The following is a 23,008-nucleotide window of genomic DNA, read 5'->3' as shown; positions in this document are numbered from 1 at the left end:
ATCGACTCGTTCGAGTAAATGATTTAATGACTCATTTAAAACACAAAAAGACTCGCCTGTTGCCACCTACTGGCTAAAAAATGTAATCCCCAGAAAGAGTCACTGAACGAGTTGGCGTACCAGTAAATTGATTCTTTTGTAGCGATCGGAATCAAAGAATCGAGTCACTGAGACGATTCCACGGCCGGTCATGTGACTCAGCATGGCGTCATCACGAGGAATAATCCCGCACCTGTAAACAGCTTTGCTCTTCAGTCTTCACGTCTTCATGTGAGTGAGTGTATATCATTTTAAACATATTTTTCAAATGTGCTTGTATTGTGGGGAACATAACTTGGTGCACTATTTTTTAATTATATAAATGCGATTGTATTAGATGGCAAAATATGAATCCAAGTGGAATAAATCATGCTTAATTAAGGTAATTTCTAATGGATATATGAAATCAGATCGCCTCTGGTTCGCACGGGTATCCTAATACAAGTGTTTCCCCAACTTTTTGTTGACAAAGGACACCAAAATACGAAGATCCTCTTTTTTCGAAACTATGAAGGTAGATAGCTATATATATATATATATATACACACACGCACATGTATAAAGACGCTATAGGCCTACTGTGTACAAAAAAAGTCATATAAACACCGAATTGCTTTGTCACTAACTGTACTCGTCTAAATAAATAATAATTTAAAGGAAAACACAGGCTATACTTTCTGATTGATTGATTTTTATATATTACTGTTTAAACACGGTTGTCAGTAATTAATCATGATTAGTCATGATTCTCTTGATTTCTGACCAGAATTAAACAGCAGTAATGTCAAATTTGATAATTGTTTTTCTTTTCCTTTTTTCTCATATATTTACTGCGGACCCCCTAGCGTCCCCTTGTGGTCTCCATGGCTCCAAATGTGAAAACCCCTGTACTAGAAAAATAATCTCAGGTTATTTATCACATATCTCAGTGTTTATCACATTAAGTATGAGGGGGGTTTAGTTAGACAACCGAAAGGAGCCTAAATGCTTCATTTCTTTCTTAATATTTAACAACTATATTTTTGTGACAAATGGAAATTGTGCTTGTGCTACAGAATCTTTCTTTAAAATAAACTCCTACATTTTTTCTTTTCAGTGACATGACTTTAAGAAATGTTTTTGTGTGCATTAAGTGTCTGAAACTATATGGGGCTGCTGTATGATTTTTCAGCCGGTAGCTGCTCTGGTAGTTAGTGTGGATGGGGTGTGGTGTCTGCTGTAGACTGACTGCCCTCTGGCCTTCTGAGCAGGACTTGCATTTAGGATAATGTGGTGTTCACCATCAGATAAAACCTGTAGAAGAAAGGTTTCAACAAACTGCTAAAATGTTATGTGAAATAGTAAGATCCTCTGGCAATGTGATTGGAGCTCTGACAAACGTCTGTTACTATATCAGATTTGGCACCGATGGGACAGAGGCCAAACGGTGCTCTATACAGAGTTATGAGTTTATGAATGAAGACAGACTGGGTACTTAAGGGCATGTTCACTCCTGTAAATAGCCACAGTGGGTATAATGCGCTTCTATTTTCATTTGATGTTAGTAATTCTGGCAACGTTTATTCACAATGTATTTATTTGAATCTATAATGTAAGTAAAATAATCGTAAACTTATCTTAATGTGATACAATTACATAAAATGCATTTATTCAATAATACACTCTAAAAAAATGCTGGGTTAAATATAACTCGGTGCTGGGTAAAATGGGGACAAACCCAGCAATTGGGTTGTTTTGACCCAGTGGTTGGGTTAAATGTTTCACCCAACCTTCTGGGTAGTAACCCAACCGCTGGGTCAAAACAACCCAATTGCTGGGTTTGTCCCTATTTTACCCAGCACTGGGTTGTATTTAACCCAGCATTTTTTAGAGTGTATCCATTTATTTAATATCTGAGAATAGATATTTATTAAATAGACTTTCTAAAAAATGAAATTAAACAAGTAGACTGACCGTGAAATGATTATCTCTTTTATCAATTTATTAAAAAATAAATCAAAATATTTGTCATCAAATAGGCTAATACATTGAAACATACACTCTAAAAAATGCTGGGTTAAAAAGGGACAAATCCAGCTGTTGGGTTGTTTTGAACCTAACCGCTGGGTCAAAACAACCCAATAGCTGGGTTTGCCCCTTTTTAACCCAGCGCTGGGTTATATTTAACCCAGCAAATTTTTTAGAGTGTAGGATCATTTTGAAAGTTTTTTTTTTTTGTCAGTCAGTTATTTATTTTATTGGAGAGTGCGTCTATGGTAAGGTTTTGTTTTAGTTGAAAGAAAAATAATTTTGTGCACATGATTCTCTCATGTATTGAGATGTATTCATGTGAAGATTGAGGATGGAATGGTATAAATGTCGATCAAACCAGACATAACAAAAAGCGGGTGTTTGTCAGCCACCAGAGGGACCAATATATTGTGTTGGCAATATTTAGCTACATAAGAAGTGCAGCATCCTAGTGAAGAGCGAATGCTAGTAAACTAAGTAGGCTGTTGTCTTGTATTATGGTTAAATCACCCTTACAAATATAACCATAGTAAACCAAAAGACTACAGTGGGTACAATTATAGATGAATTAATTTAGATATTAAAAAATGAAATGAAAATGCACATGTTTATTCAGTAGTTGCAATAACCATAATAGGAGTATGGGTACATTTTTGAAATTGTAAATAATGAAAGGTTTGTTTAGGGAATGTTGGAAAGACCTGTCATTGGTCTTCTTTCATTCCTCACTTCTTGAATAGAAAAAAAGTGTAAATGCATAAGGAAACCGAAACAGAGAAATAGTTTTTCAACAAATCTCTCTTTAACAGCAATTCCCTGCTGATCGGTGTTGCAGCATCTTAATGGAAAAACCAAAACCTTTTGGTTTTAGTAAATGTTGTCATAGCAAACATGGTGTTATGATTTCTGGCAGTGGTCACTTGTGTTGTAGTATTGTGGTACAAACGGCCACCAGAGGGCACTTTTAGATCAGTGTGAAGCGCATCTGAAGCTGATTAAATGGTGTGAAAGAATTATTCCCATTAACCTTGTGAATTTTCACCCTCATTTTATTTGCCTCTTAGGCAGGAAATATAAAATTAATAAATCTTTGGAATGAAACCGAATAAGTTGAAAAAAGAGCTTTTTCGATGCTTAATACTTAGACTTACTTTATTTTGTCGCATAGAAGGACGCTCACTTACAAGCATTTTAATAAACAGGTGATATACATGGAACAGTGCTGGATCAGGGTTATTATTTAAACCTAAAACCAGAAAATATATATATATATATATATTTCAGTTATTTGTCAAGGCAACATTTCTCATCTTCATTTATTACAAAAATACTATTAAAAAATATACAAACAAAATTGCTAAAATGGTATTTTATGAACAAAATATAACAATTATACATTCATTTATTAATGTTCAAAATATTAATAAAATGTATAATCGTGTATCAGTGATACTAAAATAACATTGTGCTGGATTTAAGTTTGCAAAAGGCAATGATTTTGCTGTATAGTATGTTGGTTAATTCTAATTTTCTAAAGTAAAAATTCAAAGATTCCCATTTATGCTATTTAAACTGTAGCCGAAATTGCATCTTTGTGATTTAAGCATTAAAAGAATTAATTTACAAAAATATTAGACATTTTCCTTATTCCAGGTAAAAAGTGGGGAACATCAAAATCAATTTCAGACATTTTGTAAATGTAAGCCTGCTGAGTAATAAATTAGTCTTTTATTTTCTTGAACAAATAATTACTTGACCTATGGCTGAAACAGTATTCAGCAGCATAACTAGTCATTTTAATCTCTTACTTCCATCTCTTTTTCTTATTGTGGTGCATGGGATCAAAATGCCATTTCTCTTCAAATTTGCAGAGGCTTAGGTGAGTCTAATAAATCACGGATTTTGAAGCTGAACAGCGAAGTCATCATTTTCTTTGGCTGTGCGTCTGTGTTTTCAGCACTCGCGTGTTTTCCAATGTCACGTAGGTTAAAAAATGTCTCTTTCTTCCAACCAAGTAGCATAGCTCACCTACTCTCAAAATGTTTCAAGCCACAGGTTTTGTTTGCCTTTGAGAGGAAGATGCCGAACATTTCCCCCCCAAGTTGTGGGTTTGCTTTGCTTGTTGATGCTGGATTGAAGGTCCGCAATCAGCCAGATGCTCTGTCTGGGAATAACGTGTGTTGTCTTGGCATCTACGAGATGATATGTTTAGTCAATCTGCATGATAACACTGGCAAAGTAGGGCCCAATTTGTGATCTTTGAATCTCGTTCAAACCCGAATTTCAGGCCCTGTTTTTGATGGAGCCTCTCCAGTGTTTTCCAATGTCACGTAGGTTAAAAAATGTCTCTTTCTTCCAACCAAGTAGCATAGCTCACCTACTCTCAAAATGTTTCAAGCCACAGGTTTTGTTTGCCTTTGAGAGGAAGATGCCGAACATTTCCCCCCCAAGTTGTGGGTTTGCTTTGCTTGTTGATGCTGGATTGAAGGTCCGCAATCAGCCAGATGCTCTGTCTGGGAATAACGTGTGTTGTCTTGGCATCTACGAGATGATATGTTTAGTCAATCTGCATGATAACACTGGAAAAGTAGGGCCCAATTTGTGATCTTTGAATCTCGTTCAAACCCGAATTTCAGGCCCTGTTTTTGATGGAGCCTCTCCAAATGTTCTCACTCTTAACCGGCTGACATCCAGCTGTTACAGATGGTGGACATTTTGGATCGAACTGGACAATATTAGGTCCAAGTCTCTGCTTCTCAGAACTGAGACCCCAGTGATGAGGCCTGCTGTTTTGCTTTGTGCTGCAGAGAGTTTTCTGTAGACATTCAAGATGGTCTTGTGGTTTTGAGCTTGCTGGAGTTGATCCAGTCATGGCACTCTTCATCTTTACTGAATTGGGGAATAGTGGAAGTGTCTAATGATGAGAAACTGGAACCTAATGTGTTTTACTTTCATGAGAATACAGTATTTTTGGTGCATGTAGTTAGTAACAAGAGCAATCAAAAAAAGAAATATTACATTTTTTTTATTTTATTTAATAATAAAAAAAAAATTTAATTAGTTTTTTATTAGATTTTATTAATTTTAAATATAAATTAGTATACACACAGATTGTCCCACAAAATTAAAAAATAAATAAATGTATATTTCGAAGGAGATATACATATACATATACATATTATTATTTATCTATTTTTAAAATGACAGAAAAATTAAGAACATTTAAAAAACAATTTTAATTATTTTAAATTGACAAAGATTCAGAAAAATTATTATACTTTGAAAGAGATCCCATATTTTTTTTATATATTTGTTTAAATACTTGAAATTGGCAGAAAGACTCAATCGCTTTTTATACTCCCATATTATTATTTATAAGATCCCATATTATTATTATTTTTATTAAATAATTTGAGTGAAAGATTCAGAAAGTTTCCTACACTTTGACAGAGATCCTGTAATATATATTTTTAAATGTAACTGATATTTTGACAGTAAAAATATTTCTTTGATTTACCATTTGAAGCTGGTATTTAATGTGTTGTGTTGTGTTACCTACAGTACAGTTCTCACAAAAACAGTTTTCCAACCACAAGGCAGGTTACCAGTCATCATACGCTAGATTTCTGACAGATGACAGGCAGAGCGTTTAGAGACACGTCTCGATTTCATTCCTTCATACATGAACAGCCAATTTTAATTATTTTAAATTGACAAAGATTCAGAAAAATTATTATACTTTGAAAGAGATCCCATATTTTTTTTATATATTTGTTTAAATACTTGAAATTGGCAGAAAGACTCAATCGCTTTTTATACTCCCATATTATTATTTATAAGATCCCATATTATTATTATTTTTATTAAATAATTTGAGTGAAAGATTCAGAAAGTTTCCTACACTTTGACAGAGATCCTGTAATATATATTTTTAAATGTAACTGATATTTTGACAGTAAAAATATTTCTTTGATTTACCATTTGAAGCTGGTATTTAATGTGTTGTGTTGTGTTACTACCTACAGTACAGTTCTCACAAAAACAGTTTTCCAACCACAAGGCAGGTTACCAGTCATCATACGCTAGATTTCTGACAGATGACAGGCAGAGCGTTTAGAGACACGTCTCGATTTCATTCCTTCATACATGAACAGGTGCATCAAACTGCCCCAGATATACACAGACTGTAAGTAACAGAAAATTTATAGCTAAACAATAATTACCAGGTAATATCTCGCTTCGTATTGAATTAATAATTTGCCATTCATTACTTAGCAACCACCTCCATTAATTTACATTTCCAGCACTGACATTTGTGCTTATTTCTGATGCTGCTAAATTTCCAATTGGCAATAAAATGCTGGAATTAACATGCAGTGTGCAAATCAAAGGTGTGTATGGCCGCTGTGCTTCGTCAGAGTCTGGTGAGCTTGAAGCTGACTATCAGAGCATGTTATGAGGAACTGAGACTCACTGAAAAAAAAGGGTGCAGAAACAATTTTCACTCACAAAGTGCTTGTAAATTTCACAAACAGCTATAACATTGTGGCAGAAACTCCCATAATAGTAATAAAAAAAGAAAGAAAAAAATTGACAAAGCTTTTTTATTATTTTTTATTATTATTTTCATTAATTACAATTACCGTCACATGTAGGCTATGGTACTTGGCCAGAAAATCTGGTATTTTAAGTTCTTTTTTGGTGTTTTAAGATTGTATTCGCATATTTTGTCCCACAACAGTCATCCAAAAAAAAACAAAAAAAAAACTCAGTAATTACCATTACATATATCATCATTCATTTTGTCAGAAACTCTCATATTATAAGATACTTTTTTGGTGCAAGTTAATTAAAAAAAATGAAATTCTGTTTATACATACTTTTTTTTTTAATTGACAGAAATATTCAGAGAGCATCTCATACTTTAGAGGAGATCCTATATTTTTTTAATCAATTTTCGAAAATATTTTTAACTGACAGAAAGATCCAGGAAGCTTCTCATACTTTAAAGGAGATCCAATATTATGAGTTTTTTTTATTAATATTTTAAATTGACAAATAGGAAAGGTTCTTATACTTTGAGAGATCCCATTTTTAACGATAATATTTTTTTGATAAGGTATTTTTTCACAAACAATTACAAGTAAAAAGCAAGTGACACATTGAATTAAACATGACATTTTATATGGGAAAAACTGAAATATCTTGTAAAACATCCTCCAATAATTTTAGTTGAATTGAATTTAAAAAACACCTCTTTTTTTTACTTTAAAAAATAAATCCAGTATTCTTTGACTTTGCCACAGTCCCAGAGCTGAGGGAAATATAAGCTTGTATAGCCTATAAAAATGTTTAAAAGTCTCTCTGGTCCTTTTAATGCGTTTGTATACTGCAGTTTTAAATTCACCCTGTAGGAGGCATAATTTATCCAGTGTCAATTTCAGCATGTTCACTTCCCTTTTTATTACAGTCAGCTTCCGTTTTATTACGGTCAGTGGTAGTTTGTCACACACTATGCTGTTGTTTTCAAATTCAGATGTTTTTATTCTGAGAGATGGATCATGTTAATTCTCCACATAACTAGGTTTGCTTGTGGAAATTGCAGACAGGCTTTTCCATGATTTGGGGGTCTGGTTTTCTCCCTTTCTCTTGTGCACAGAGCCCCGTGCTGTGAAGCGACTGGTGCACCTTATAGATTTCTCCTAAATAAATCATCCTTATGGGACAAAGATGCATTTCACCGCATGAGAGAAGAAGAATGAGGGCAGGAGGATTTATGATGGGAGATGTGAGGCCTTGATGTTGCTGTCAGCCGTTATTGCGGCTGCGCCTCAGGCCTGGAGCGCTTTCACAGGAACGTAAGCTAAGCCTGCGCCGGGCCTGAACACAGCCAACATGGCCTCCACATCCAAAACAGATCCGCTGTAGGCTTTTGAAGTTCATGCGCCCCAACCCGTCACAACTGCACATTTGTACTTGCACTCTCTCTCTCCCTCTCTCTTAATGCCCATCCAACTCATTCATCTTTCCCGGGCGGTTTCTCAGCCTGTGGTGCTGAAATATGGCAGATGAACCTGTTACATGTTAGTTTAAGAGATAGTGTTGGTGTAAATTACACAGGAGGCTCTGGCTAACCTTATTTATGAGAGGGCTGTCAGGTGTTTAGGTGTTAGAGCGAGACGTGCAGCTTAAATGGTTTACTCCGCTGTAAATCAGAGCGTGCGTGCCACATTTGTGCACTGGGGTCTGCACACGTGTTTACATGCGTGCGCCTCTCTGTTTTTGTGTATACCGGAGGTTCTGCTAAACTCCACTCGAGCCTCAGACGGAGGCCACCAGCATGGACGGAGCTTGCTGTTATTTCTTTTATGAGTTTAATATCATTTTATTGAAATATGTAGCTAATAAACCCTCTCGTAGTAAGAGATACACTTTTTATTGCAGGCAAGCTGAAGCGAATTGTATCTGTCATCAATTTTTGTTCTTTAAGTAGTTTATATTCTGCACTATTGTACAACATTGATGGATGTACCTTGATTTTTCTTTTTCATGCACTTTCATTTAAAAGTTTGTGGTCAGTAAGATTTTTTTTTTGTAAATTCTTTTATTCAGCAAGGATGCTTTCACTTAATCAAAAGTGACATTTATAACATAGCATTTCTATTTCAAATAAATTATTTCTGCTCATCAAAGAATCCTGAATAAATCATGGTTTCCACAAAAAATATTAAGTGGCACAACTATAACAAGAAATAATTGTAATACATGTTTCTTGAGCACAAAATGAGCATTTTAGAATGATTTCTGAAGGAAATCACGTGACACTGAAGACTGAATACATTACATTTTAAACTATACTCAAATAGAAAAGTTGTTTTAAATTTCACAATATTAATGATTTGACTGTGTTTGATCAAATAAATGCAGACTTGATGAGCAAGAGTCTTATTTCAAAAACGTTAGCCTACAAAATTGTACCTACCCCATATTTTTGAATGGTAGTGTAATTGAAAGTAAATGAAACAGGCCATAGAACTGGAAAAAAACTGGTTTGTTAGCTAATTATTTTGGTTAATTTGTGTACTACGCCAGAGCGCGTATACACCTCACGCACCGGATGCAGTGCGCGCGCTCAAAGACAGTTGGACATAGTGGTGTATTAGAGGTAAAAAATGATATAAATACTGTTGGGTTTCTGGCACAAACCGATCGTTTCGTGTCTTAGGACATCAATGTGTCGTCACGAGCCGCAGGGTTTAATTTGGATTTGTCTGTGCATGTTTTTTTTTACTCTCATAGATTTTGTTACCATTGCCATGCATTATACGACTGATAGACTGCAACGGTTAAAGTTAAAAATCATCATATGTGTTCTACTGAAGAAACAAAGTCACCTACATCTTGGATGCCCTGGGGGTAAGCAGATAAACATCACATTTTCATTCTTGGGTGAACTATCCCTTTAATTAATTTTTTTTAACTTAATTTAGCTTTATTTTATTTAATTGTGAATGCTCATTTTCCTTCATTTTTTTGTATATTACTGTTCAATTTAAAAACACAAATAATTTAATAACAAATTAAAAAAAATATATTGATTTTTCATACTGTACTGTATAATGTTGTAAGGCTTAATTCAATTGTAGCATTTAAAATGGCTGGTTTTAATTGTTACCGTTTTATTTTTTAATTATACAAAATAGTATAGAATTTTAATATGATTATTGGCCATATCATGAAGTAAATTTTTGGCTTACCGGAATTTTAATATCAGTGCATCCTTATTTTTAAACATGCTTTGTCATATTTATATTTCTGTTACATATATTTTAATTAATATAAAGTATAGAGTTTTGCATTTAAACAAACTTCAATCCTCAATTAAAAGTGGTAAAAAAACAAAACAATGCCAAGTAAAGTTGTAGCCATGTTTTATAATGCTTCAAAAGTGAATATTTTCCTTTAGTCTCAATGCACCTGCATTTGACCCAGTGAATGGAGCTGAGCTGATGAATCGGTCTGTGATACCGAAGAGGATGTTGAAACACACTGAGAATGAGTCATTGAAACACTAAACCCACTCAGAGCACTTAGAGAGCCTGGATGTGAGCGCTTCTGGGAGACGTGTTGATTTTATACCTGTGGGTGTTTACGATCCACCCTCCATTCATTCTTTGAGTAGCACAGAATCGGGACAAGCACGTCAGTGAGAAATAATCCCATGTGCTAACACTAGATGTTCTTGCGTCGATAGCAATGTCCTACTCTTATATTACATAAAAGAGAACGTAGTATTCGAAGTAACAGTATTTGTTACCATTGTTAGTGTGAGTCTAACGTGTTGCGATGGGAGTCTTTGTGGTTGCTTGTCATTGTCCTCGTCTTGCCTGCAGGTACGGCGTGTCTCTTGTGTCAGGCAGAGCTCAGAGGTATTGTTTGGTAAGTGGTTAAGTGTCCGGCTCTTTGCGGGGCGAGGGAGGAGACAGGTGGGGCGGGACGAGGCAGTGCCGGACCTCCTCAGCTGCAGGCGGGTACATCTGGACGCAGTCTAAACATGGCACAGGTCTGTCTCATGTGTCTCTGACGATCTCACACCCGCAGATTTATGATTCCCAATGTGCATTTTCATTTGACATATACACATGCGCTTGCAGGCTGTTTTTGTCTGAAATGAGAGACACCAGCACAGGGCTCAACAGTAAGGATTTTTCCATTTGCCCTCTTGGTCCAGTAGTCCAAATTTCTATTGGTCCTGCAAATGTTGTCATTGGACCTGGCACATGTAAATTTCTTCTATTTTAGAATACGTTTATAATTTTAATATTATACGCTACAGTTTAAAGGATCATTGTTGGAGTCAGTAAAATTATTTAATGTTTTTAAAACAAGTCTCTTATGCTCACCAAGATTGCATTTATTTCAATATTATTACAATTTTCTATTTTAATATATTTTAAAATGTAATTAATTCCTGTGATGGCAAATCTGATGATCACTTGAACCTTCAGGAATCATTCTAATATGCTGATTTAGTGCTTTAAAAAAAGTTGCTTCTTATCGATGTTGAAAACAGTTGCGCTGCTTAGTATTTTTGTGGAAACTGTTTTTTTTAAGCATTCTTTGGATACAAATTTTAAAAAAGCATTTCTTTTAAATATAATTTTTTTTGTTGCATTATAAATGTCTTTACTGTCATTTTTGGTTCATATAATGCATTCTTGCTGAATAAAAATATTTATTTATGTTAAAAAAACATTTGAACGGTGAATGTATATTTTTGCATAATACATGCATGAATAATTTTATATTTTATTATTAAAGTTGTTTATTTTTGCTCTTTATATTTAAAATTTGATATTCATTTTAACGTTTTACTATTTAAAATAAAAAAATATTTTTTAAACAAATGCTAAGTTTTCTTTACAAAAAAAATTTGCAGTGAAAGCTGCAAAGTAATGGCTTATATGTCAAAACATTACTGATTGGTTTGTCATTTTTATCCTATTTTCATGCTAAGCCATTCTTACCATTTTGACAACCTTATCTTTGATAGCCAAACATTTTAGGTTTACAAGACATAAAAATACATGTACACTGAATGTACATAGCACTAGCCCAAAAAGATCGTGACAGTTTTTTACTGACCTGAAACACTCTGTTTTGTTTTCATTACAGTCCTAAAGCATAGTGTGCCTTGAAATCAGTATGAATAATTTATTACCCTGTCATTAATGGGTCAAACTGGTGGGAACCATCCTAATTATAAAGTTAATAACTCTCATACTCAGACAACATCCCTTTAAGTCACATCCAGTTCTGAAGAAACTTCATATTTACCAAGTATATATTGATTAATGGTCTGAAAAGGAGAAGTTATTAATAATAATATCCAAACAACAGTTAGTAGCAAAAAATAAAAGCTAAAATAGATATGTGACTTTACTATTGTAGTTTTTGAAGCAATGTAAAAATTCTAAACCTGATGAGACATTAATGTGACTTATTTCTGATTCATATATTCACACGCTTGCACGCTTTTTTTTCTAACTCTGTGTTTCAGTAGCTCATCCTCGCGCTCCCATTTGCTCTTATTTGACGCGGGTTATAAAGCACTATTTTTAGGGTAGGAGACATAAATTACAGCGCGCTCTCCTTTTGGAGGGGATTTCCTGAGGCCCAGACCACTAGGCCCGATGGAGAGAGATCTGTGAGAGGCCGTGTTAGACTAAAGTTTGTATGTACAATGTGAGCAAGTGGAAAAGGTAGGTCTGTGCCCTTCTTAGAAACTCCTGTGAAAACAAACAGCAAACCTCCAATGGCTCGCGGTGTGAGCCTTTTGCTCGGAGGTTTGTGTGAATGTGTGTGGCATTCTCTCTTTGCTGTTTGGGTAAAAAAGCGAGGGCAGTGACCCACTCCCCCTTCTTTCCCCCTAAATGGTCGTCCAGACGAACTAGCTCTCTTTTGTTTCCTCTTTCTGTTCCTCCCCCCACCCCCTCCTCTTCCAGTCTGCTTTATTGCACTTGATTCCAAGCGCGGTCATTCCTGAGATGGTGCAGATAGCAGCTGCAGCTGAATTGCCCACCATAAAGCATCCGCAAACCCGCCGGAGCGCTGGCAGTGGGGGCTGGGCCACACTGAGCATTCAGTTCTCTGCCAATTTCGACACTTAAAATGTAATGGTCGTAATCTCCTGGAGTTGTGACTTGCTTTGAATTAGATTGGATTTGCAGAAGGGATGGTTGTGGTGGTGTGGAAGACTTTGAGATTAATGGTCTGAAATCTTCTGATGTATTGGATCAGATGTGGTTGTGGCATTGTAAGGCAAAGAATTACAAATGTAGCCGCTACTATTGGTACTGACTAGAGAGAGCTGTCAGTCACTATTTACCTGCAGGGGGCGATAGATAGTCAGAAGAGTGATTGCCTGTGAATGTTACTGTGACTGTTTTCAGAATGGAGAACTAAATTACTACCGATTGAATACTGTACTGTATACTATACTGTGAAAATATTTAGTGGGCAAATAATATATATAAGTTATAAATGATAAATTGTTATAAATAACGTTGTTACATGACCCCACTATTTTTATTTATTTTTTCTTATGTGAAATGTGGCCAAGTATGGTGACCCATACTCGGAATTAGTGCTCTGCATTTATCCCATCCTAAGTGCACACACACAGCAGTGAACACACACACCGTGAACACACACCCAGTGAGCAGTGGGCAGCCATTTATGCTGCGGCGCCCGGGGAGCAGTTGGGGGTTCGGTGCCTTGCTCAAGGGTACCTCAGTCGTGGTATTGAAGGTGGGAGAGAGTGCTGTACATTCACTCCCCCCACCTACAATCCCTGCCGGTACGAGACTCGAACCCGCAACCTTTGGGTTACGAATCCGACTCTAACCATTAGGCCACGACTTCCCATGTCACTTGACCTCAACATACATGCATGCTTAAATGTTTATTTATTTATGCACATTACATGGTTAATTCAACTTGGTTCTTTAGTTTAATTTATTTTGGAAATCAATTTGATTGCCTATCAATACATTGCATGTTTATTCCAGTTTGGTAATTTAGTTTAATTTAATTTGTTTAATTTATTTTGGTAATATTTATTTATTTATTTATCTGTCAGTACATTATATGTTTAATTCAGTTTGGTTATTTAGACTAATTTCAGTTTAATTTATATTCTATTCATTTATTCATTCATTTATCTGTTTTCATTTCATGATAAATTCAGTCTGGTTATTTGGTTTAATTTTAGTTTAATTTATTTTGAATATATATTTTTTTATAATTAATTTGATCCCATTGTTGTATAAAATGTCTGAAGATTTGCCAGTCCAATCAAATGAGTCTAGAGATCACAGCTCATATTAGGCTACTTCCAGTTCATCAGTCACACTTGAGATGGAAGGTCAAGTCAAGTGCATTGCATTGTGAAATACAGAATTCTATGCGTTCTGTTTTATACTGCTTTTTATATAAATGTAGTACAGTTATGGGTATTCTATGCATTGATAAGAACTAGTATACTGTGCACAGCATTCATACTACATAATACAGCAATTGTAAGTAGTAAGGTATTCCGAACATAGCCTGTGCAGAAATGCATGCACACACACGCTTAATATAGCATAACACACTATAAATACTGTTCTGAAGTATGCAGTGTGCATACTGTGCACAGTATGTGCATTTTTTTAAATATAAATTACGAAGACGTCCAGTTACATTTGCCTTGACTTGCCTTTATTTCCAGTATGATGAATGAACTGCTAGGTCTTACTTTTTTTTTATCCCATGACTTATTTAATTGTAATGCCAAGAGTTGCAGCATTTTTACACAAAGTTGGATTAAAAACGCGGATAATATTTCATTTCCAAGAAAACTTGATGCTTCCCCATGCATTAAACAAGCATGTATTCCCAGTATGCTAGTAGTGAGTATTCGCACTGTCTTTCAAGGCCACCACTGAAGTTTCTGTAGACATTGCCAATTTCACTTTTGTTGCAACTCGCATGTTGACCTCACACATAGCTGACAAATACCTCCTCTGGTTTCTGCGGCTTCTCCTCGCTTCATCACGGCATGACTATAATGACTGAAAAACACACGGAGTCGCGGCCGGGGAGCAGGTGAGCAAGACCGGGCGGCTTCATCTGGCAGCCGTTCCTGTGTGATCCCTCAGCAGGAGGAGGAGCGTGTGGTGCCTTGCAGGTATAGCCACCTCCCAGACAGATGAGCCTGGTGACAGGAGGGACGCAGCAACCTGCAATTCCACCGTCTGACATGATCAGTCAATGTCCCCCTGTCGCCCCCGCGACTCATGCAAGCATAATTCCCTGTACAAGCACGCAGAGGTTGTTTTCTAAAAGTAGGCCTACAGGAATTGGCAATAATGAGCACGCTCACTCACACCTATGATGGCATGCACAAATGAAAACAAACAGTTTCCTTCATTTGCACACATCGCTGATGACTCGGAGCTTCTACTGAGAAGAGATTCAGGAAATGGGAGGAATGCAACAGAGTTTTTAGATTCCTCTCCAGGGCGCTTATCTGGCTTCTGCGATTTTGTCTCTTGATAAAACGCATCTGTTTGTTTTATCTATTTCTTGAGGGGCTCTTTGAACAGCAGACAATGACAGGGGCTGTCTTGTGATCCCGGCTTCCCGACACCGACTGGCCACAAGGTGGCACTCACCCTCAACAAGCAACTACCAAGTTCACAAGACTTTTTTCCCCCCTCCACACTGCTATGAGCATGCTGATGTATCATGGTGCAATGAAAAGGAGGAAATGAGAGGGGAGACATAAATGTGTTTGGTGCATGCAGGGACTAATGGAGTCTACCTTTGCCAGTACATTAGGAACAAAACAAGAGAGGTGAGAGGGAGAACGCCACCCGTCCGAGACAGAGCGGTCGTGCCCTAATGGAGAAGGGAAATAGAAGTCATGTCAGTGAAATGCCAGGCCTCTGGCTGTGTTGTTGATACATTTGTTTCCTGTTAGTCCACTTATTTATGGTCAAGGGTTTCTTCATTGCCACATAGTGATTCATTATGTGCAAGAATGAGGTCAGGAGAAAGGTTGTGGCAATTAGTTACATTTAAGAGGCATTTTATGCCCTCAACCTGATGTGTTCACGTTCTGCTTCAGCTTTGAAAATGTGACACTTTTTTTTAGGGCTTAAAAATAAGGATGGCCCGCAGGTCCAGGGCCGGTCCGAGAGGATTTTCAAGACAGAGCTGTGTTCTCGCTATGTTCTTTGATCTTGTAAATGTTATTACGTGTTGTTTTCTATGCTAAATGGTTCTAATATTTTGTTGTCCCATAACCTCATCTCGCTGAATGCACATTAGTCTGATATTAGTCTACTTTCAGTTTGTTCATCACACTGGAGATGAACGTTCGTTGCTATGTGGGATGCAATATTCCATGCAATAAGCTCTCTTTTTATTTATTTATTTAAACTTTAATTAATTTTGGTTGTTTTTAATCTTTTTTTATTTTTTGTTTATTGCATTTGAAATGATTTGGATATTTGAGTCTGCTCAAATGATGAATCAAGAAAAAGATCAAAATCACAGCTCATATTAGGCTACTTCCTGCATTGGAGATGGATGTGCATTGCATTGTGGAATACAGTATTCCACACATTAAATGCTGTTTATTTAGAGAAACATGGTAGGTTTTATGAGTATTCTGTGCATACTGACAGTGTGTATCTATGTACTGTATGCATAATATATTGCAGCAATGGAAAGAGCGTTGTGGTAGTGTACTCTTTCACCATGCTGAAATCCATGCACATGCTGTTTACATTCAATATAGCTTACTATATCTACTCTTCCAGCAGTATACAGTGTGTATAGTGTGCACAGTATGTGAATGTCCTGTATGCAGGGAATACTAGATGACCTACTACATTTGCCTTGACTTGACCTTCTATTTCCAGTATGATTAATGAACTGCAATTAACATCAATTTTAAACATCTTTTTCTCGACCCGTCAGTTCGTAATGCCAATAGTTATTTTAATTAAAATGTGAATTACATTTAATTTCCAAGATAACCGGATGCTCCTCACTGCATTAAAACATGAAACAACATAATAAAGTATTGTTTTGAATTCTGCTTATTTAAATGTTGACAATATAACATTATTTACATAATTGCAAGATTGACTGATTGAAGATGTCTTGGAAACATCTTTAAGACGGGGTTGAAAATGACTAACAAATCAGCAATGTTTTGCACCATATGCCATCGATTTCCAACAAAAGTGTTTATGAATGTAGCTGTCATGCTGCATCAGAGCAGTATAATTTCCAGCTGTTATTTTAAATGAAAATATGGAATATATATGAAATAATTGTATTATTTATTTACATTTTTATTTTTAAGTTTATATAATATATATATATATATATATATATAATGCATATTTTGTGTCAGTGCAAATATTACGGTTGACCACTGCTTTCAATATTTAAAGACTAGCCTTTTAGCTTTACAAAAGGTGTATTTTTCTCACTTCTACCTACATTACTGATTGAGTAATACATTTCTATATAGTTTAAATGATGATGCACCTTTCATGTGTTTTGCAAGTGCAGCAATTCAGCCATATGCTTTTTTCCCCTGTTCTAGTTTTTATAGGCCAAAAGAATGTGAACTGATTTATGATTCCCTTATGTGCTGAATGCACATATTCTGCACATGTGGACACGAACGTGCACCTTTTCTTCTGTGTAGTGTGTACCAGTGCACTGATATGACCGGACTAGTCATGTAATGACGCATCCATTTGCATACAACATGCAAATCACACACTGGGCCCAAAGAGATTTGCGACCTTTCGTATTCCCCTGCGCCTGGTAAAAACACACACTCACGAGTGTGCGAGACACGCAGAAACACGCACGTGTGAGCGCTGGTGCACAGCCGGGAGCGCGGTTTGTTGTTTCCGTGTCTCTGCTGTGGCTTGTGAGGCTGATCGATGCTACTTTACTGCTTCCCTCGGATTCAGTCGAGTTCAACGGGAGGGGAAGGTGATTCATCAGTGGGGAAAGAGAAGGTGGAAGAGATCGAGTGAGGGAATTAGAAATGGAGATAGAGAGCGTGTTGGAGAGAGAAAGAGAGAGAGCCACAAACACATTAAGAATGAAGGGGAGGCGAGAGCTGTGATACACAGATGCAGCGCAGTTGTGCCAGAGATACAGGGGAAGTGAAGCGTTATATCACAGCGATGAAGAGCTGCTGAGAACTGAGGTAGTGGCAGGGCAACCCAAGTATGACCCAAACTATTTGCACATGCCATGCATACCGAAACATGCAGTATGCTTCCCATTACGGAGCATCTCTCTGCCTTGCTGCATGAATCATGGGTAGCCTAAGGAGAATGGAGCGAACACCGCCCTGTGAAGATCTCCCATGGGACACCTGTTTTAACTTAGTGCAATCCATCATATAGCCACTACCCGCTGCAGGCCAGACGAGACAGCTGTCCCTCAGGTCCTCTCCTTGTCTGCGCGTCTGCCCTGCTGCAACAGGTGTTTACGCAAACACGACGTGTGAGCGAACCCACCAGACTAGATGAATTCAGAGTTGAAGAATTGGCTGTGAATTGAATTGGCCGCACAATCCGTGTATCATTCGCACCCCACAGGAAGATGAATTTGCTTTGTAAAGTGTTACCAAAAAAATCAATTGCCTTAAAATTAAAATAAAATAAGGCCTAAATAATGCAAACAAGTAATTGGATAACATGTGCCATGGATAAATAAAATAAAATAGCCGGTCAATAAGGAAATTATTTTATTCAAATATGCAGTAACTCGAGAGTCGCGAGCTGTTTGAGAGGCGGCTGTGCGCGCTTTGGAGAGCGCATTGAAGACCTCTCAATGAGTGCGCGAGTATATGGGTTCAAATAGCTTGAATGTTTAAATTGGCATGACTTAAAATTACGTGCAGGTGATAGTTCCGTCAACTGCCAGAAACGCGCGCTTGTCTTGTATTGCAGCTTGCAGAGCAAACTCAACGTGGATATTGGTATTTTGAGAGCGCGGGAGAAGACGCGGTAACAATCCTAATCCCTCACACTGTTTGTGAAATTCCGTCTCACAGAAAGTTTTAAAATGACTGATCTGCTCTGATAATCTGTTTGGATTCAACCTACGTGGTACATGAATGTTTGCGGGCTGTCTGTCTGTCTGTCTGTCTGTCTGTTGCGGTCGGTCGGTCTTTCTGTCCGTCTGTCCGTCCGTCCTTGTTTTGTGTTGTGTCTGTCTGTGTTTATCTATCTTTCTATTTCTCTGTCTATCTATCTATCTATCTGTCTATCTGTCTATCTGTCTGTCTGTCTGTCTGTCTGTGTGTCCGTCTGTCCTTGTTTTGTGTTCTGTCTGTCTGTGTTTATCTATCTTTCTATTTCTCTGTCTGTCTGTCTGTCTGACTGTCTGTCTGTCTGTTTATATATTGTTCTATTTCTCTGTCCGTCTGTCTGTCTGTGTGAATTGGTGGGTTTTTGTTAAATGTGAGCCAAAATCATCACAATTAAAAGAACCAAAGACTTAAACTACTTCAGTCTGTGTGCATTGAATTTATTTAATACACGAGTTTCACAATTTGAGTTGAATTACTGAAATAAATGAACTTTTCCACGACATTCTAATTTATTGAGATGCACCTGTATATCGTTCTATTTCTCTGTCTGTCTGCCTGTCTGTCTGTCTATATATCGTTCTATTTCTCTGCCTGCCTGTCTGTCTGTCTGTTTATCTATCTTTATATTTGTCTGTCTGTCGGTCTATCTATCTATCCATCTGTCTGTCTGTCTGTTTATATATTGTTCTATTTCTCTGTCTGTCTGTCTGTCTGTTTATCTATCTTTATATTTGTCTGTCTGTCGGTCTATCTATCTATCCATCTGTCTGTCTGTCTGTCTATATATCGTTCTATTTCTCTGTCTGTCTGTCTGTTTGTTTTTATATATCGTTCTATTTCTGTCTGTCTGTCTGTCTGTTTATATATCGTTCTATTTCTGTCTGTCTGTCTGTTTATCTATCTTTATATTTCTCTGTCTGTCTGTCTGTCTGTCTGTCTGTCTGTCGGTCTATCTGTCTGTCTGTCTGTCTATCTATCTATGTATCTGTCTGTCTGTCTATCTGTCTGTCTGTCTATCTGTCTGTCTGTCTGTCTGTCGGTCTATCTGTCTGTCTGTCTGTCTGTCCGTCCGTCCGTCCGTCCTTGTTTTGTGTTCTGTCTGTCTGTCTGTGTTTATCTGTCTTTCTATTTCTCTGTCTGTCTGTTTATCTATCTTTCTATTCCGTCCGACCGACCGACCTTTTATTTTCTAGTTCAAATTACGGTTATGTGGTTTTCTTCAAATTACTTTTCATTTGATTTCTACTTCCTTACATTTAAATTTGAATTGCAGGTGTGCATCCTTTTTGTTACCTCACTTCAAATGCAATTAAAATTTGTGAATTTAATTTTCGATACATTTCCGAATGGTGCACACCCCTACTAGATGGCTCATGTCTCAATATGTGGGCATGTCTTATCATAACAAGAACAAAAGGGTTATTTGCATGAATATTGGTTGTGATTGTTGGCCAAGAGTTCTTTGCTTTGAATGTGTTCATTGTGTATTGTATTTCTGAGTTTAGAAAAGTCAGTCCGCTGATGATGTCACCGCATGCACTGAGGTTGCCATAACAGCAGTCATATATCAGGTCTGCATTTCTGTTTAGCCCTAGTTTATTGGCTCAGTAAGGAATAACACATTGAAATGGGGTCTAGACATGTTAGACGCATAGTGCTAATAATCTGCAGTTTAGCTGAAATCCATCTGATTATCTTTCTCTTTTACTTCCTCTCTTGCTTTCTCTCTTGCATGCCCCCTGCCTTCCCTTCCTTCCCAACTCTCTCTTTTGATGGATGGATCGCTCTTGTACTTCCAATCTGCTATCTCGCCTGATGTGGTTAGGGTCTCTGACGCTGCTGCAGGCAGAGGGAGGGAGGGAGGGAGGGGTAGCCGAGCAGGATGAGGACGGGGTGATGTGGAGGACACGACATCTGGAAAACAAGCAAATGAAAAAGAATGCTTGGGCACCACGCTACAGCAGACAGACAGCACGTGCCACACAAACAAACAATCTCAGCATGGCTAGCATCTGCTACTACACGCACCAGGCTACATCAGTGCAAGCCTTTTGTTTTTAAAAAAAATTGATTTTGCTTTGATGAGGTTAAAACAGAATGCATTGAATTTGAGTATAGATCACTCTGTCTGTCAGTGTTCAAGGTGAAGTGCAAGTTAATGACCAGCAGAGGGAGCTGTTTGCCTCAGTCAGGTTTTCGAAGGGCTGTCCTGTACCTGAATGCTGATGAGAACTGTCTGTGATGATAATTTAATAATCTGCAGATACAGGTTTATAATTCAAATTAATAGATGCAATAAATGATATGCAGACAAGGGTTTCATTAATGCACTCAATGTGGTTATCTGTGAACGTGTTTTTATAAAATTATCATAGTTGTATTTACCCGAGACATCGCGCATTTATATGCTTCATGTAGTTTCTTGACATGTCAGAAAACCACTGATGAAAATTAGGGTTGTAAAGGGGTGGAAAATTTCCAGTAAATTTACGGAAACTTTCCAAAAAAAAATCCCTTGGAATATTCCAAAATATCCTGTAAAGTTTCCAAAATTTCTGGAATATTTCCAAAATTTACTGAAAATTTTCCACCTTTTTGCAACCCTAATGAAAATATTACAACGGACCTTAGTTCAACATCATATTTAATTCGACATAAAAATGAGGCTGTAGGCTGTTTAATGGGTTGTACAGTACAATGTTTTTTTTCCAGTCGACAAAAAAACTATAAAACATAAATTATGAAAATTAGACGTGACCTAGGACATTAAGACCATTTTCACTTTTGTTTGGAACAAAACAGTAAAGAATAGCAGGGTAAACTGAGGTAAAGCAGTGTTTCCTTTTGTTCAAACAGCAAAAGGAAAAATTATCTACTATTAAGCTTACACAACTTTCCAAAACAGGAAATCTAAGAGAGAGGTGCCAGATTTATTGTGAGAAGCTGTATTTGAAATTTGACTTCTCACACAATATAAAAAAGGCAAATGAATAGCCTTTTTTAATGATAAATCCAATGTCATTAAGTGATCAAGCAACCTCATTAACATATTAAATATATTAAAGTAAATATTAGCAGTGACAGTCTCAGTTTCTTCTTAGTTTAAGATATAACCCTTATAAAAATCATATCCTTTAATCTTTAGTTTTTACAGAATTTAGAGAAAAATCATTAATCTTGAGGATGTCGCTAATACCAGTTCGGGGAAGGCGCATTAATGATGTAACTAATTAACTAGTTTTACTGATTTTTTTATTTTTTATTTTTAATAATTTTTAATTACCAATGCCAGGACAATATAAAAACAATATATAAAAAAATGCCATATTTAATACATAGGTTAAAAATACATAATTTATTTACCTTGTTAAATTGAAGAGACAATGCTTTAACAAAGTGTTAATTTAACAGACTGTATTTTTGTACATCCTTTTTGTTTGTGTCAAATTAAATATGTTGTGTAGCCTGACTATGGTCCGTTAAAAACATTTCAGAATTAAAATGTAAATCAATAATTAGCAATAAATCATAAACAACAAAAACAATAATGTTTAAGAACAGTGATCTTATTTTAATTACTGCATCTCTTTAAAGGCATAATTGATCTATTCTGGTTTTGTCATTTTAATAGTTCTGTTCTGTTTATTCAGTCTTGTATCACATATTTTATTTCACCCTACACCTTCACATTTTATTATTACCTTTTGTTGCAATTCAATCGGTCAGAAGAGCAAAAGTGATTAACAAAGTAAACTCGGTTTAAAACTAATTCTGAGATATTTTTGATTGTCTGTCTTATATGTTTGAGCATTTATTAGTAACTTAATCTGTCAGTGCCAATGCTCTCAGACGTTTCTTTGATTTTCCAGGTGAGAAGAACATGTAATGCTATATGTAGGACACTGACTTAAACTGCTTGACCTCTGGCAAGGGTGGTCAAAGGTCAACTCACTTGACATCTCTGCCCGCATCTTACTGATGAACACACTCGGACCGCGTCTGATGAGCGCTTCAATGCACATCTGTGCATGTGAGACAAACAATATCAAGTGCAGGTGTAAAATGACACATGGAAGTAATCTGTTCATCTCTCTGCTCAGGGCAAGAGGCATTTTTAATTTCACTGGAGGATAAAAAGCCAGCGGCAGAGCTCCATCCATTTTGTATGGTACCTTAATTTCACACAGCCCACAGAAAAATTGGCAGTCGATTTGTTTTTTGAAGATCCCTCCATTGATAGTAATTAAATTTGCTCTAGTCTCTCGTTTTTTTCCTCTC

General features: G+C 36.6%; 1 long non-coding RNA gene across 1 annotated transcript; it reads left to right on the top strand.

The window, feature by feature from the left end:
* Window positions 1–185: 185 nt before the first annotated feature.
* Window positions 186–22,913, top strand: LOC107598926 (uncharacterized). Its single transcript, XR_001610611.1, has 3 exons — window positions 186–270; window positions 22,600–22,760; window positions 22,831–22,913. It is a non-coding gene; the product is annotated as an uncharacterized lncRNA (long non-coding RNA).
* Window positions 22,914–23,008: the final 95 nt, after the last annotated feature.

Source organism: Sinocyclocheilus grahami, unplaced genomic scaffold, assembly GCF_001515645.1.
Source record: "Sinocyclocheilus grahami isolate Dianchi unplaced genomic scaffold, SAMN03320097.WGS_v1.1 scaffold13.1, whole genome shotgun sequence".
NCBI lineage: Eukaryota > Metazoa > Chordata > Actinopteri > Cypriniformes > Cyprinidae > Sinocyclocheilus > Sinocyclocheilus grahami.
Note: the sequence above shows the minus strand (reverse complement) of the source record. Positions and strands in the feature narration are given on the sequence as shown.